Source organism: Aquarana catesbeiana, linkage group LG01 (assembly GCF_042186555.1).
Source record: "Aquarana catesbeiana isolate 2022-GZ linkage group LG01, ASM4218655v1, whole genome shotgun sequence".
Classification (NCBI taxonomy): Eukaryota; Metazoa; Chordata; class Amphibia; order Anura; family Ranidae; genus Aquarana; species Aquarana catesbeiana.
This window is the reverse complement of record NC_133324.1, coordinates 403,786,496-403,801,847: the sequence shown is the minus strand read 5'-3', so window position 1 is coordinate 403,801,847 and position 15,352 is coordinate 403,786,496. Positions and strand designations below refer to the sequence as shown.

Below are 15,352 nucleotides of genomic sequence, written 5' to 3'. Positions count from 1 at the left end.
AGGAGTACAAAGACAAGTGTGTCTTGCCTACAGTCAAGCATGGTGGTGGGAGTGCCATGGTCTGGGGCTGCATGAGTGCTGCCGGCACTGGGGAGCTACAGTTCATTGAGGGAACCATGAATTTCAACATGTACTGTGACATACTGAAGCAAAGCATGATCCCCTCCCTTCGGAGACTGGGCCTCAGGGCAGTATTCCAACATGATAATGACCCCAAACACACCTCCAAGATGACCACTGCCTTGCTAAAGAAGCTGAGGGTAAAGGTGATGGAATGGCCAAGCATGTCTCCAGACCTAGACCCTATTGAGCATCTGTGGGGCATCCTCAAACTGAAGGTGGATGAGTGCAAGGTCTCTAACATCCACCAGCTCCGTAATGTCATCATGGAGGAGTGGAAGAGGACTCCAGTGGCAACCTGTGAAGCTCTGGTGAACTCCATGCCCAAGAGGGTTAAGGCAGTGCTGGAAAATAATGGTGGCCAGACAAAATATTGACACTTTGGACCCAATTTGGACCTTTTCACTTAGGGGTGTACTCACTTTTGTTGCCAGCGGTTGAGACATTAATACCTGTGTGTTAAGTTATTTTGCGAGGACAGCATGTTTACACTATTATACAAGCTGTACACTCACTACTTTACATTATAGCAAAGTGTCATTTCTTCAGTGTTGTCACATGAAAAGATAGAATAAAATATTTACAAAAATGTGAGGGGTGTACTCACATATATATATATATATACACACACTATATTACCAAAAGTATTGGGATGCCTGCATGAACTTTAACTGTATCCCAGTTATAGGCTTATTCCATAGGGTTCAATATTGAGTTGGCCTACCCTTTGCAGCTATAACATCTTCTACTCTTCTGGGAAGGATGTCCACAAAGATAAGGAGTGTGTCTATGGAAATGTTTGACCATTCTTCCAAAAGCGCATTTGTGAGTTCAGGCACTGATGTGGATGAGAAGGACTGGCTCGCAGTCTCTGCTCTAATTCATCCCAAAGGTGTTCTATTGGGTTAAAGTCAGGACTCTGTGCAGGCCAGTCAAGTTCCTCCACCCTAAACCCGCTCATCCATGTCTTTATGGACCTTGCTTTGTGCAGTCATGTTGGAACAGGAAGGGGCCATCCCCAAACTGTTCCCACAAAGTTGGGAACATGAAATTGTCCAAAATGTCTTGGTATGCCAACTCATCAAGAGTTTCCTTTACTGGAACTAAGGGGCCAAGCCCAACCCCTGAAAAACAACCCCACACCATAATCCCCCCTCCACCAAATGATTTGGACCAGTACACAAAACAAGATCCATAAAGACATGAATGAGTGAGTTTGGGGTGGAGGAACTTAACTGGCCTGCACCTCAACCCAATAGAACCCCTTTGAGATGAAATAGAGTGGAGACTGCGAGCCAGGCCTTCATGTTTAAAATCAGTGCCTGACCTCACAAATGTGCTTCTTTAAGAATGGTCAAACATTCCCATAGACACACTCCTAAACCTTGTGGACAGCCTTCCTAGAGTTGAAGTTGTTATAGCTGCAAAGGGTGGGCCAATTCAATATTGAACCCTACAGATCAAGACTGGAATGCCAATAAAGTTCATGTGCGTGTAAAGGCAGGTGTCCCAATACTTTATATACACCCAGTTATATCATACTGGCCAGGACAATAAAAATCATAGGCTTGCAAGGCTGCTGCTTGCAAGGCAGAGACTTAACATTGTCAGGCTGCAACAGAAAGTGCTGGCATTGGCAAGATTTTCATGTAATAACCTTTGCAAAAGGTTTGCTGAACAAAAGTGTTCCATTAATTTGTGGGATAAGATGCCAACATTCTGAAACATACACACACACACACACACACATACACTTTAAGTTAAATTCAGCATTATCAAGACACTTTAGGGAATGGACACTTCTACTGTGTAGACACAACTAGTTCACTGTAAGTAGTGTAGATGAAATGGGCTGTTTGACTGAAGTAAATAGTAAATAAAATGAAAAAGAAAACAATGTTTTTTTATGCAGTTTAAATAATACTCCATACTAAATGTTCATAAACTGCAAACAAAACCATCTAGTTTATGCAGAAGAGTGGCATTGTGCATCTTTGATCCTATGTGTTTTTCACTGTGTTGACAGACATACTGACTAATTACACGGTATTCATAATTATATGTTAAGTTCCCATTTTCCTCAACATTTGTTATCTGTCATTAGACTTGTTCTGTCATTGTAGCTGAGCATAACAATATTTTTTTTTTAAAGTGTTTTCTTTTAGTTTTTGTAAAATATATCACTTTACAATTTTGTTACTAAATTAATGAAACACAGATGGGCGATTAGTCTATTGCAGTCCAAATTCTCCATTTTCCTAGACTGGTTAGGTATTTGTTCTTTAACCTTTTGGATGCAAAGGAGCTCATTTGTAAATAATGTAAGAAAATGTAAGGGTGAATGTGCCTTTTGCCTTAAGCAATTTGTTCAAGCAATACAAAACATTGCTCGTAAAGTACAGTATGTCATCATGTTTTTAAACATGGCTATAGTTCTAGTTTCTGTTATACTTCTATCTTACATAATCTATCTGTATTCCTGAATTGTTATGTTATGAATGTCTCACATCTGACCACTAAAAAAAAAAATGCTTTCTTAATAGCTTTCAGATGTCAGCGTATATTACGTTTTTAGGACAACAATCAACCATTTTTATTAGATTAAATAATGTTTTTAGAAAACTGATATTAGGTATTGCGTTTCACCTAAGATCTTAAGTGGTTACATTTCGGCTTGTCAGCTAAAATGGCAGAACACTACAGTTTTTGCCACCAATGCATTCTGATAACCAAGTGATCTAAGGGAAACTTTTTTCTTTCTTGGAATTAAATATTCTTTAGGCAAGGCCAAAATATTGCGTTGTGCTAAACTGTTTGACAATGGAGTACTTATTGAGTTCTCACACTCTCACAGCCTTTTTAATTTATAATGGTTTTAAAGCAACTGTACCTATTTAACACCCTGGCTTTCAGTACTGTACTAAAAGATGCAACTATGCAAAATATTCCACTCCCTGACAGAAAATAAAATAATAACAATAAAAGTATATTTCATATGACTAACAAGACAGAATTGCTCAAGGGAAGCATTTTAAACTGCCCAATTAGTGTCAGCTTTCAAAAATAAATTTGATTTCTGGCTTTTTTTCCTTTTTTAAATTGATCCCTTTATTGTTGATATTACCAGCATTTTGGGACACATTTAAGGGGAAGCTTACAGGAATTCTTAGAATGCCAAGTAAATCTTTTCCATAACTGCATGACCACCATTAAATATGAAACACTGCACCATGAAAGAACAGTTATATTTCAGATTTTTATTAGGTTTAAGGATGACGCCAAGCATCTAAAATGAATTAATCAGTGAGTATTATATCCCTTGCAATCACATTATTCCATTCTATGTACATACATTCACTTTATAAAAGTAAAATAAGTCCTCGGTTCGGCAGGGCATATACTAAAATTGGAACGATACAGAGAAGATTAGCATGGCCCCTGCGCAAGGATGACACACAAATTCGTGAAGCGTTCCATATTTTTCTCTGAGTGGCCATGAGCCACACCCAACCTTTTTTCCTCATTGTTTGGCTATTAGCCACTATTACGTTATGTTACTGTTCAAGTAAAAATTGCCCTTTTATCTCATCAGTCAGCAGTGAACTCATATCTCTAACAATCACTAGGAACATCCTTGAGAGGACATCATGGACTTCACAACACCACTGGCCTCCACTCCTTCTCCAGATACGGACCATAACACCGCCAACTGTAAGTGAACCATCTGTACCACACATTACCCAGCATTACCTCAAGATCCAATGGCGGTAAACTTTTTGACTATCAACTCCAAAGGTCTTAATCACCCGGCCAAGAGAAGGTCCTTATGGAAGGAAACCTTCCACCAAAAGTGCGACATATTATGTGTCCAGGAGACAAACTTTCACAACCAGTCTTCCCCTAAATGCTCACATCCTAAGTTTCCATTCATATACAATGCCAATGCGGAAGCAAAAAAGAAAGGGGTGATGATAGCAATAAGAGATACAGTAGCCTTCAAACTCCACAAGGTCAACATAGACCCAGAAGGTCGCTTCACAATCTTAGTGTGCTATATTAACTCCAACACCTACACAGTGGCAAACATCTATGCCCCAAACACAGGACAGATCAGGTTTTTTCACAGATTTATGAAAAAAATCCGGTCGATACAGAAGGGCCTATTGGTGATTTGTGGTGACTTTAACATTACTCCTGACCCATTCCTTGATTCCACTGCCAAACCAAAACGTTCTCCACCATCACGTAAATCGGTCTTAAGGACCTATGAACTGTATGATTCCTGGAGATGCCTCAATGCCGATGAGAGGGACTACTCGTTCTTTTCAAACAGCCATAGATCTTACAGCAGAATTTACTTATTTTTAATGGACAAATGGTTACTGTTTAAATGCAAAGATGCTAAAATTAATAACATCACTTGGTCGGATCATGCCTCGGTGAAGCTAGTAGTGGGAGATTCTACTACCCACAACCCCACATACATTTGGAGATCCAACCCCAGACTTTTCCAGAATGCTCTGACCAAGAATAAAATTGACAGTCAGCTGAAAGAATTTTTTGAAAATAACTGTCAATCGGTTTCCAATCCATTTATTGTGTGGAATGCCCATAAGGCATTTGCAAGAGGTATCTTGATACAACAAGGAGCGAGAATTAAGAGGACGAGGCAGCAGCACACTGTGACATTAACATCCAAAATAGACGCACTTAAAAAACAAAATATGTCCCACCCATCCAACAACTCACAGACCAACTGACACAACTTCGTAATGACCTAAGGCTTCTCTTCCTGGAGGACTTTAAAAAGGCCTCCAGAAGACTAAAATTGTACTATTATACAAGTAGCAACAGAGCAGGGAAACTCCTGGCCAACAAGATTAGAGAACATAGATAAAAAATCCAAATCCCATACATAATACAACCCAATACCCAAACCAAACAATATAATTCCCAAGCTATAGCAGACGCCTTTAGTCAATATTATGGTTCATTGTACAACCTCACGAATGACACTTCCATACAACAACCAACACCAGCCATTATAGAAGCATTCCTACAACAAATTAATCTGCCCAAACTTACTCCTGAACACCTCAACAAACTAAATTCCCCTATTACTAACTCGGAGCTAAGACTTAGGCCTATATCTTTACTTAACAACGATCTCAAAATGTATGCAAAAGCTACTGGCTAATAGACTGATGGACATACTACCTTCACTAACAGATGTAGATCAGTCTGGATTCACTAAAGGGCAACAAACGGCAGATGCTACCCAACGCCTGATTAATGTGCTCCATATGGCCAATAAGCACAAAATGCCTTCTTTGCTACTAGCATTAGATGCAGAGAAGGCGTTTGATAGGATATACTGGCAGTTCCTTGCCCAGGTGCTTACCAGGTTCGGTTTCAGCGGTCTCATTTACTCAGCCATAATGGCACTATATACCCATCCATCGGCCCAAGTGTATATATCAGGAGCACTGTCTACCCTGTTTGACATAACTAAACATGGAACAAGACAGGGCTGCCCCCTTTCCCCACTGATTTTTAATTTGCTGATGGAGCCTTTGGCCTCCTACCTATGATCACACCCCAACATAACAGGTATAAAGTTGGGACTGAGACATCACACCATAAGTCTAATCGCTGATGATATAATATTGATGCTCACAAATGTGGACACTTCTCTTCCCACAGTCCATCAAGCATTACAAACATTCAATGGAGTTTAATACTACAAAGTGAACGAGATCAAATCCTATATTTTAAACTTAGGCATCCCAGGAAAGACCAAACAAAAACTTACGCAAAAATATATATATATATAGGAAAAAAGAGGGTATCAAATATCTAGGTATTACACTAACTCCTAAACTGGAAGATCTTATACAGGCCAATTACACACCCTTCCTAAACACACTAAGAGCCAAATTAAATAAACTTGCTCTAACTGAACTGTTGTGGCTAGGTAAGCTTGCAGCCTTTAAGATGCAAATATTACCTCAACTATTGTACATCTTTAGGACACTACTGATTCCACTACCCAACTCCTATTTCAATACCCTAAAACCAATACTGAACAACTACCTCTGGCAAGGTAAGAGGGCTAGATGCGCATTCAGTAAGTTAATCAAACATAGGAAAGTGGGTGGAATAGGTCATGTAAGATTATTACTTCGCAACCATACTAGCGCAACTAAGACACTGATGTCACCTGACTCCAAAACATCGTGGAAGGAGTTAGAACTAGCTCAAATACCAAAGGGGAACTTACAAGACTTTATATTGACTGCACACCACAACACATCTCTAGATAAAAAAACTAGCACCCCTTATTTTAGCATCAATAAGAGCGTGGGTTCATCTCCGAAAATATCAAAAGTGGAGCGGTAGACTAACTCCCTTGAAACTCCCCATTTCCGCAATCACCCACTTAATACCCAATATCAACCTTAGTACATGGATGGGAAAAGGAATTGAGTACCTAGAAGATATATCAGATGGCTCATTAATTAAACCCTTTAGAACATTACAACTAGAACACCAGCTACCCCCCACAGAGCAATATAAACACACGCAAATAGACCACTTATTAAAACAGAACCCCCAAATACTTACATCACTACCTGTTAAAATAACATGATACTATCAACAAACCTCAATCCTAACTTAAGGTATATCGATTGTCTACTCAGGTTTGCAAGAAAAAGACATATGTGTAAAATCCCACTCAATGATAGCATGGGAACAGGAAATAGGTATAGAATACACAACCCAACACTTGGAAAAAACCTTACGCCTCACTTACACCTCCACAAAAAGCACAAACCTTTGGGAAATGCAGCAAAAGACAACACTTAGATGGTATCTCACTCCCTACCGTATCTCAAAGATCTACCTGGTGGCTTCCTCAAAATGCTGGAGATTATGTGGCTGCTCCGGCACACTTATCCATATTTTATGGATGTGCCCTCAGCTACGGTTATTATGGTCCCATGTTGAAAGACTTATATCTATTATCACTGGTCTCCAACAATCATTAACACCAGGAATGGCAATATTGTCACTTGAATTACACGCTATACCCTTATCCTAAAAATTTGTAGTATCACATATAATACTAGTTACACGTCTTACTATTCTCAGACACCAACAGCGCCAAAAATTTCTGAGGTGCTACATTCCTCAACAAAAGGAAATTATGAAAAGGTATTTAAAATTTGTAGTCCTTGGTACGACTGGCACTCAAAAGGAGCTGTCCTCTAATTTTTCTATGTTTCAGATGTTCTATAAAAAGGATTAGCTAACCTAGAAAAATGTCCAACGCAACAGATATCACCCTGACTGAAATGAGTAGTTCACTGTATGTTAGTTTTATGTTGTTATTGTAATGCTTACAAATGGTCACTACACTCCTAAACAATAGGCACACTGATAGAACAAACTAGCAGGGGGGCAGAATACCAACATCAGGGTTCATCCACCGCGACCACATAGAGAGATCGGACGTGGTGGAACCTAGAGCAAACTTCCAAACTCAGAATACCAATTACTACCTCTTGGTAAGATATATAACCAATATAATGTGAACTTGTCATGGATTCTATTTGACCACAAAATAACTTGTAATGCATTCTATGTCTTTGTATTATTGTGTAATCTTTATAATTCAATAAAAATTATTGATAAAATAAAAGTAAAATAAAATAATATTTTCAGTGGAAACAAAGTTTAAAAATGATTTGGAATGAAATTAGTGCTATAGAGTCTGGGAGTTTGTTTACAAGCGGCACTGCTGCAGATGTAATAGTTACATTCATGTTAGCAAAAGGATTAATTATGTATTAATTAATACAGAGCTGCATTAATTTGTGTCTTTTATATCTACTTGAAGTTCAGCTTAAAAGTATATGTGAACCTTTACCTTGTAAAACAACCCATTCAGTTTAATATAGAAATGAAAGGAGAAGATTTGTGTGTATATATAAAAAAAATATAAAGCTGACCATGCTAGGAAGTATGTGCTTCTATGCCTAGCATGGTCAGTTTGAAATAAGGAAGCAAGGGGACTGACAAGAACACCAGATATTTCACACCAAATAAGCATTACAAAGAGAACAGAATACTCTTTAACACAAGTACATGGTTCAAAAGACACATATCAGGAATACAAAATGTTAAGGTAGCATATTCTTTAACCACTTCCCTACTGACGCATTATTAAATGATGCCGGCAGGAACATCTCCTCCCTTCCGGGTGGGCATCATATGAGGTCCGCCTGTTCTCACCCCGTGGTGAGCCCCGGGGGGTGCGAAGCACAGTGATCAGGGATGAGGCTTGTCCCTTGGGACACAGCCCATCCCCAATCAGGGTAAAGAGCCAATGAAAATGACTCTTTACCACGTGACCAGCTGTGTCCAATCACAGCCGGTCACATGCACTGTCTTTGTGCACGCCACTCGTGCGCGCAGGGGGGCGCAGCGTGACCGGCTGTGTCCAATCACAGCTGGTCACAAATGTCAACAAACCGTGGCAACTAGCTGTTACCGGGTTCTCCTCCTCACACACTGATCCTGTGTGAGGAGGAGATTGCGGTAACAGCTAGTTACTGCTTATAGTGTAAAGTGTATACACAGATTGCCCCAGTAATAAAGAGTACCTGTCACCCGCACATCAGAGTACCCGAGTACCTGTCTCCAGCCCAGAGTACTCGAGTACCTGTCTCCAGCCCAGAGTACCCGAGTACCTATCTGCAGCCCTTCAGAGTACCCGAGTACCTATCTACAGCCCATAAGAGTACCCAAGTTTCTGTCTCCAGCCCATTGGAGTACCTGAGTACCTGTCTCCAGCCCATCAGAGTTTCTGAGTACCTGTCTCCAGCCCATCAGAGTACCTGAGTACCTATCTGCAGCCCATCAGAGTACCCGAGTACCTGTCTCCAGCCCATTAGACTACCCAAGTACCTATCTGCAGCCGATCAGAGTACCCGAGTACCTGTCACCAGCCCATCAAAGTTCCCAAAGTACCTCTCTGCAGCCCATCAGAGTACCCGAGTACACATCTGCAGCTCATCAGAGTACCTGAGTACCTATCTGTAGCCCATAAGAGTACCTGAGTACCTATCTGCAGCCCATGCCTCGTAGAATATACATTGGGATGTTTGCTTTCCAAAATACGGTCATTTTGTGGGTGTTTCCATTGTCCTGGTGCTCCAGAGCCTTCAAAAGTGTGATAGGTTGTCAGGAAATTATATGTGTAATTTATGCTCCTGGAACACCTGATGGTGCTCCCTGCATGTTGGGCCTTTGTATGTGGCTAGGCTGTTTAAAAGTTTCACACATGTGGTATCGCCACACTCAGAAGGAGTAGCAGAATATGTTTTGGGGTGTAATTTTTGCTATGTGCATGCTATGTATATGCTATGTATATAGAAAAATCTTATAAATTGACAACTTTGTGTAAAAAAAAAAAAAAAAAAAAAAGTTTTCATGTTCATACATTTTCCAAAAACTTGTGGAAAAAAAATGACATGTTCAAAAGAATCATTATGCCTCATAGAATATATGTTGGGGTGTTTGCTTTCCAAAATGGGTCATTTTGTGAATAATTCCACTGTCCTGGTGCTCCAGTGCCTTCAAAAATGTGATAGATAGTCAGGAAATTAGATGTGTAATTTATGCTCCTAAAACACCTGATGGTGTTCCTTGTATGTTGGACCTCTCTATGTGGCTAGGCTGTGAAAAAGTCTCACACGTGTGGTATTGCCATACTCAGGAGGCGTGGCAGAATGTATTTGGGTGTACTTGAAAGTATACATATGCTGTATGTGAGAAATAACTTGTTATTATGACAATTTTGTGTAAAAAAAAAAAAAATCCGTTCTTCATTTTTCCATGAATTGTGGGACATAATTACAACTTCAGAAAACTCACCATGCCTCTTACTAAATACCTTGGACTGTCTATTTTCCGAAAAGGGGTCATTTGGAGAATATGTGTACTGTCCTGACACTTCAGGGTCTCAAGAAATGAGATAGGTCGTCAGTACATCAGGTGTAATCAATTTTGAATGATTGACACCATAGACTCTATAAACTCACCATATACTTTAAAACTTTTACACAGACTAAATAATATCCACTAATTTGGATTATTTTTACCAAAGATATGTAGCAGTATAAATTTTGGCTCACATTTATGAACAAAAATTACTTAATTGCAAAATTTTATAATAGAAAAAAAAAAATGGGGTGTTTTTTTTTAACCTCCCTGACGGTATTCCCGAGTGTGGCTCGGGGTTAAATTTCAGTACCATTAGCGGTAACCCCGAGCCACACTCGGGATTGCATTGCAGGATCCTGGTGCAGGTTACTTACCTTGTCCTCAGGATCCTGCAATGTCCCCCCGCGGTGTCCATGGGCTCTGTCCTCCTCCCGAAGCCTCTCTGTGCCAGGCTCCATTCCCTGCGAGCGTCGCGACGCACGGGGGCGGAGCCTGGCGGCAAATTCAAAGAATGTAAAAATCATAACACATACAGTACTGTAATCTTACAGATTACAGTACTGTATGAAATCATTGCACATCCCTTTTGTCCCCAGTGCTTTGTCCAATGCCGTGCATGCAGTTTTATATTATATATACAGGGAGGTTAAATTTCGCTTATATCGCAAAAAATTTAAAACCCAGTGGTGATTAAATACCAAAAGAAGGTTATATTTGTGTGAAAAAAGTTATACAAATTGTGTTTGGGTACAGGGGGTTATTTACGAAAGGCAAATCCACTTTGCACTACAAGTGCACTGAAAGTGCACTTGGAAGTGCAGTCGCTGTAGATCTGAGGGGGACATGCAAGGAAAATAAAAAACAGCATTTTAGCTTGCACATGATTGGATGATAAAATCAGCAGAGCTTCCCCTCATTTCAGATCTACCCCTCAGATTTACAGCAACTTCACTTCCAAGTGCACTTGTAGTGCACTTGTAGTGCAAAGTGGATTTGCCTTTCATAAATAACCCCCACTGTGTTGTATGACTGAGTAATTTTCATTCAAAGTATGAGAGCACTAAATGCTTAAAATTGGTCTGGGCAGGAAGGGGGTGAAAGTGCCCTGTATTGAAGTGGTTAAAGGGTAATTTCACTTTCATGGGAAAAAATATAGCAAATAAAAAAATGAGGTCGAGGCGACCTGCACACGACTTCCACGGCGACTTGCAAAACGACTTCTGTATAGAAGTCTATGCAAGTCGCCCCAAGTCGCCCCCAAAGTAGTACAGGAACCTTTTTCCAAGTCGGAGCGACTTGCGTTGCTCCTATTAGAACGGTTCCATAGAATGGGAGGCGACTTGTCAGGCGGCTAGGTCGCCTGACAAGTCGCCCCTGTGTGAACCGGCACTTAATGTTATTAAAAATTACCTTTCCTTTTCAAACTGCAGCTGCTGTAATTTTCTATAAAATTTAGTGCAATATAGCTACCTGGAGGTGTTTTGTATACGGCTTAAAGATACATGGGGGAAATTTATGGGGTTGATTTACTAAAACTGGAGAGTGTAAAATCTGTTGCAACTCTATATAGAAACCAATTAGCTTCCAGGCTTTTTTTCTCAAAGCTTAACCTCCCTGGCGTATGATTATTTCAGATTTTTGCGTCTCAAAGCGGTACAATTATTTTGCATAGAAATTTGGTGTTTTATATTGTAGGCCTGTAATTCTTAGCAATAACACACTTTGATCTGTCCACCAAGAGTCTAGTAGATATCCCGGGTATGATGAAGTTTGAAACACGAAATCATAAATTATAATATAATAAATAACTATAAATAACTATAACAAATAATAATATAATAATAATTAAAATTATTCCATAATTTAATCAAATCAAAAACACTGAAATTTGCTCAGTTGCAGAATTGTCGCTGTCATTATTTTCCGTGTTTGATGATAGATAATAAATAAATATAAATAATAAAAAAAATAATATAATAATAATAATAATAAAATACATTTCCCCATGATTCACTATCGCTCAATTCTGCAAGTGTTCTAATTTACTATCGCTGTTTTCTAGCTGATCTAAAGCCACTTTTGATGTAAAGGGACACTTATTGGTTGCTATGGACACTCTCCAGTTTCCAGGCAGAAAGAACAGTATATATAATATAAAACTGCATGTAGGGCACTGTACAAAGCACTGGGGACAAAAGGGATGTGAAGTGATTTCATACAGTACTGTAATCTGTAAGATTACACTGTACTGTATGTGTTATGATTTTTACATTTTTTTAATTTGCTGCCAGGCTCTGCCCCCGTGCGTCGCGAATCTCGCAGGGAACGGAGCCCGGCACAGAGAGGCTTTGGGCAGCGGACAGAGCCCATTGACACAGCGGGGGACATTGCAGGATCCTGGGGACAAGGTAAGTAACCTGCACCAGGATCCTGAGATGTAATCCCAATTTTGGCTCGGGGTTACCGCTAATGGTGCTGAAATGTAACCCCGAGCCACACTCGGGAATACCATCAGGGAGGCTACTTGAACAAGCTGAAGGTAGAAGCTGATTGGCTACCATGCACAGCTGTACCAGATTTTGCACTTGGCAGTTCTAGTAAATCAACCCCAGTACTCCTAAGTGGAATGTGATTTTTGACTCACTAATTTGTTAAGTGGATCATGAACATCTGGTGAGCTGTAGTAATATTACGTTAGCTGTGTATTAACCACTTGCCGACTGAAATACGTATATATATGTTGTGGTTTGCAAGTGGTTTACCGGGATTATGGCTGAAGATATCAGCCATAACCCTGGTACCATTTTTTGCAACAGGCGGCAGGGTTTATTATGACACTATTCTGAGCGCCTCATGAGTCCCAGGAGTGGTTTCCAAAGCAGCGGGAGGGGACATCCCCCACCTCCCGCCACTCGCACCTTTTTCTCAAACTTACTGTTTCCAGCTGGTTTTTCCGGCTGCTCCTTGGAGGACCAGAGCAACATCATGACGTCACTTCTGGTCCAGGCTGGAAGGAAAATTTTTTTTTTTAAAGAGAAAGATCAAAAACCTTTTTTTTTTAATCTTTTGCTTTTAAAGGTAAAGAAGAGATCTGGGGTCTTTTTGACCCCAGAACTCACCATAAAGAGGACCTGCCATTCTTATTTATATTATAAGGGATGTTTACATCCCTTTTAATAGAAATTAAGGTGATCAAAGAAAATAAAAATTTAAGGGACAGTGTAAAAATAAAAAATAAAATAAATAATAACGCATATGTAAACGGTATTTGAACCACACATGTGAGTTATTGCCACGAGAGCAAGAACTCTAATAAGTACTGTAGTTTTTCACTATTCCACGAGCGTGCATAATTTTAAAGCGTGACATGTTAGGTATCTATTGGCGTAACATCATCTTTCACATTATACATAAAAATGGGGGTAACTATTGTGTTTTGTTTATTTTTAATTCATTAAAGTGTATTTTTTCTAGCAAAAAATACTGATTTGAACATTTAAACAAAAAGTGCCAGGAACAGCCTGGTCAGCAAGTGGTTAAATTATGTAAATTTAATCCTGCACTATATAAGATTATTTAATATACTACACCATTAGAGGTTTTTTTTTTAATTGGTGTAAGTGTATTCATCTCTCCCCCTGATTTAGAGCAAGTTATGGAAGTCCTAGTTATCTTAGACGAATGAGCCCCTTTTTCGACTGTTTTATAAGGAGATTTTGAGAATAATTTATTTAGTTTAACGTGAGCATAATACCAACATAGCTTAGGTTTAGGTGTTGCAAAGCGATACTATACTATGGAGATATCCTTTTCTTTTAATGTGCATTTTGAGCCAATGAATTAAGGAGGAGAATAAGTGAAATGGAAATCCAGTGCAATACACTTGCAAGTGAGAAGGTGGGGGTGGATTATAGATCTGGCATTCCCATCCCTTTGGGAAAAACAATTTCTGATCCACTTGTGATCAAGGGGTCAATACATTCTGGTGAGCCTCCAAGTGTGACAAACGTTGAACATTTTGGTGGAGAATTTGGGACTTTTGAATCTATATAAGTTAATGTTCACAGAGTACACTGTCGATTACCCTATTGACATATATTTCATGAATGAGTTTTGATTTATTTAGTGATCCTCATTTTATGTAGAGGATTTAATATTTATCTCCTGTACTGACAAAGTTATAGGAGCTAGCGTCAAAATTGGTTTATGAAAATTGCAAGATAACATGAATCCCCCAATCAGGATAACAAAATGGACCGAGCATGCTCAAAAGCTTGAGAATTGATTTCATTTGGCCAATAAAAGGTATCACTTAACAGAGTTTTCTAGGTCCGTACAAAAAGAGAACAAGAGAAAATAGATTCAATTTAGCAATAGTAAGGTGAGATATTAGCATAATAAATGAAAGGATATTATTTTCCTCCACTGAAGACGTGAGAAATATTTAAAATTGAGCATAACTGCTAATGCCATAAGGTATACAGCGCCCATACACAGTAACTTAACCCGTTTGCCTCCAGAACCATTTTTGTGTTTTTTGCACATGTTTAAACAAATAATTTTAGGCCTCAAGGTTGCATAAAACCTCCAAAACATTATATATTTTCTGAAAGCAGACACCCTAGAGAATAAAATAGTGGTAGTTTAAAATTTTTATATTACATGATGCTACCGCTAAGGTCTAGGAAAAAAAAAATACACTAAAGTTAATTTTAGGGCACACAAACACAATATATTAAAAAAAATAGGAGGTTGCACCAAGTAAATAGATACCCAACATATCAAACCTTCAATTTCTGACTTCAGTACCCTAAAGCTTCGTGATGCTTTAAAAGCCCCCTACAGGTCATCAGTTTAGTGTTACAGAGGAGGTCTAGTGCTAGAATTCTTGCTTTCACTATAGTGTTTGTGGCGATATGTAGCATGCGTATCGCAATCAACATTTTGCATGTAGGCGCTTACCGACACATATGTTTAATTTTGTATGTGCGTGTATGGGGGGATTTCAAAACTTTTTTTGGGGGGGGGGGGGATTTTATGTGCTTGGGTGTAACTTTTTTTTTTTTTTTACAATTTTTTTTCATTAATAACAACAAAAAAACAACAAAATAATGTTCTTTAGCAAGGAACATACATTCCACATTAATAAATATTCCAACAAAATGAGTGTGTGCTGAAATTGCCCCCCAGCATTTTTCCTGTTTCTTCTTGCTGGAGGTTGCCA

At 39.1% G+C, this 15,352-nt stretch overlaps 1 non-coding gene across 1 annotated transcript; it reads left to right on the top strand.

The window, feature by feature from the left end:
* The first annotated feature begins 3,496 nt into the window (after positions 1-3,496).
* On the top strand, positions 3,497-3,603 carry LOC141124993 (U6 spliceosomal RNA). The gene has a single exon (XR_012241304.1). It is a non-coding gene; the product is annotated as a U6 spliceosomal RNA (small nuclear RNA).
* The last annotated feature ends 11,749 nt before the right edge of the window (positions 3,604-15,352 follow it).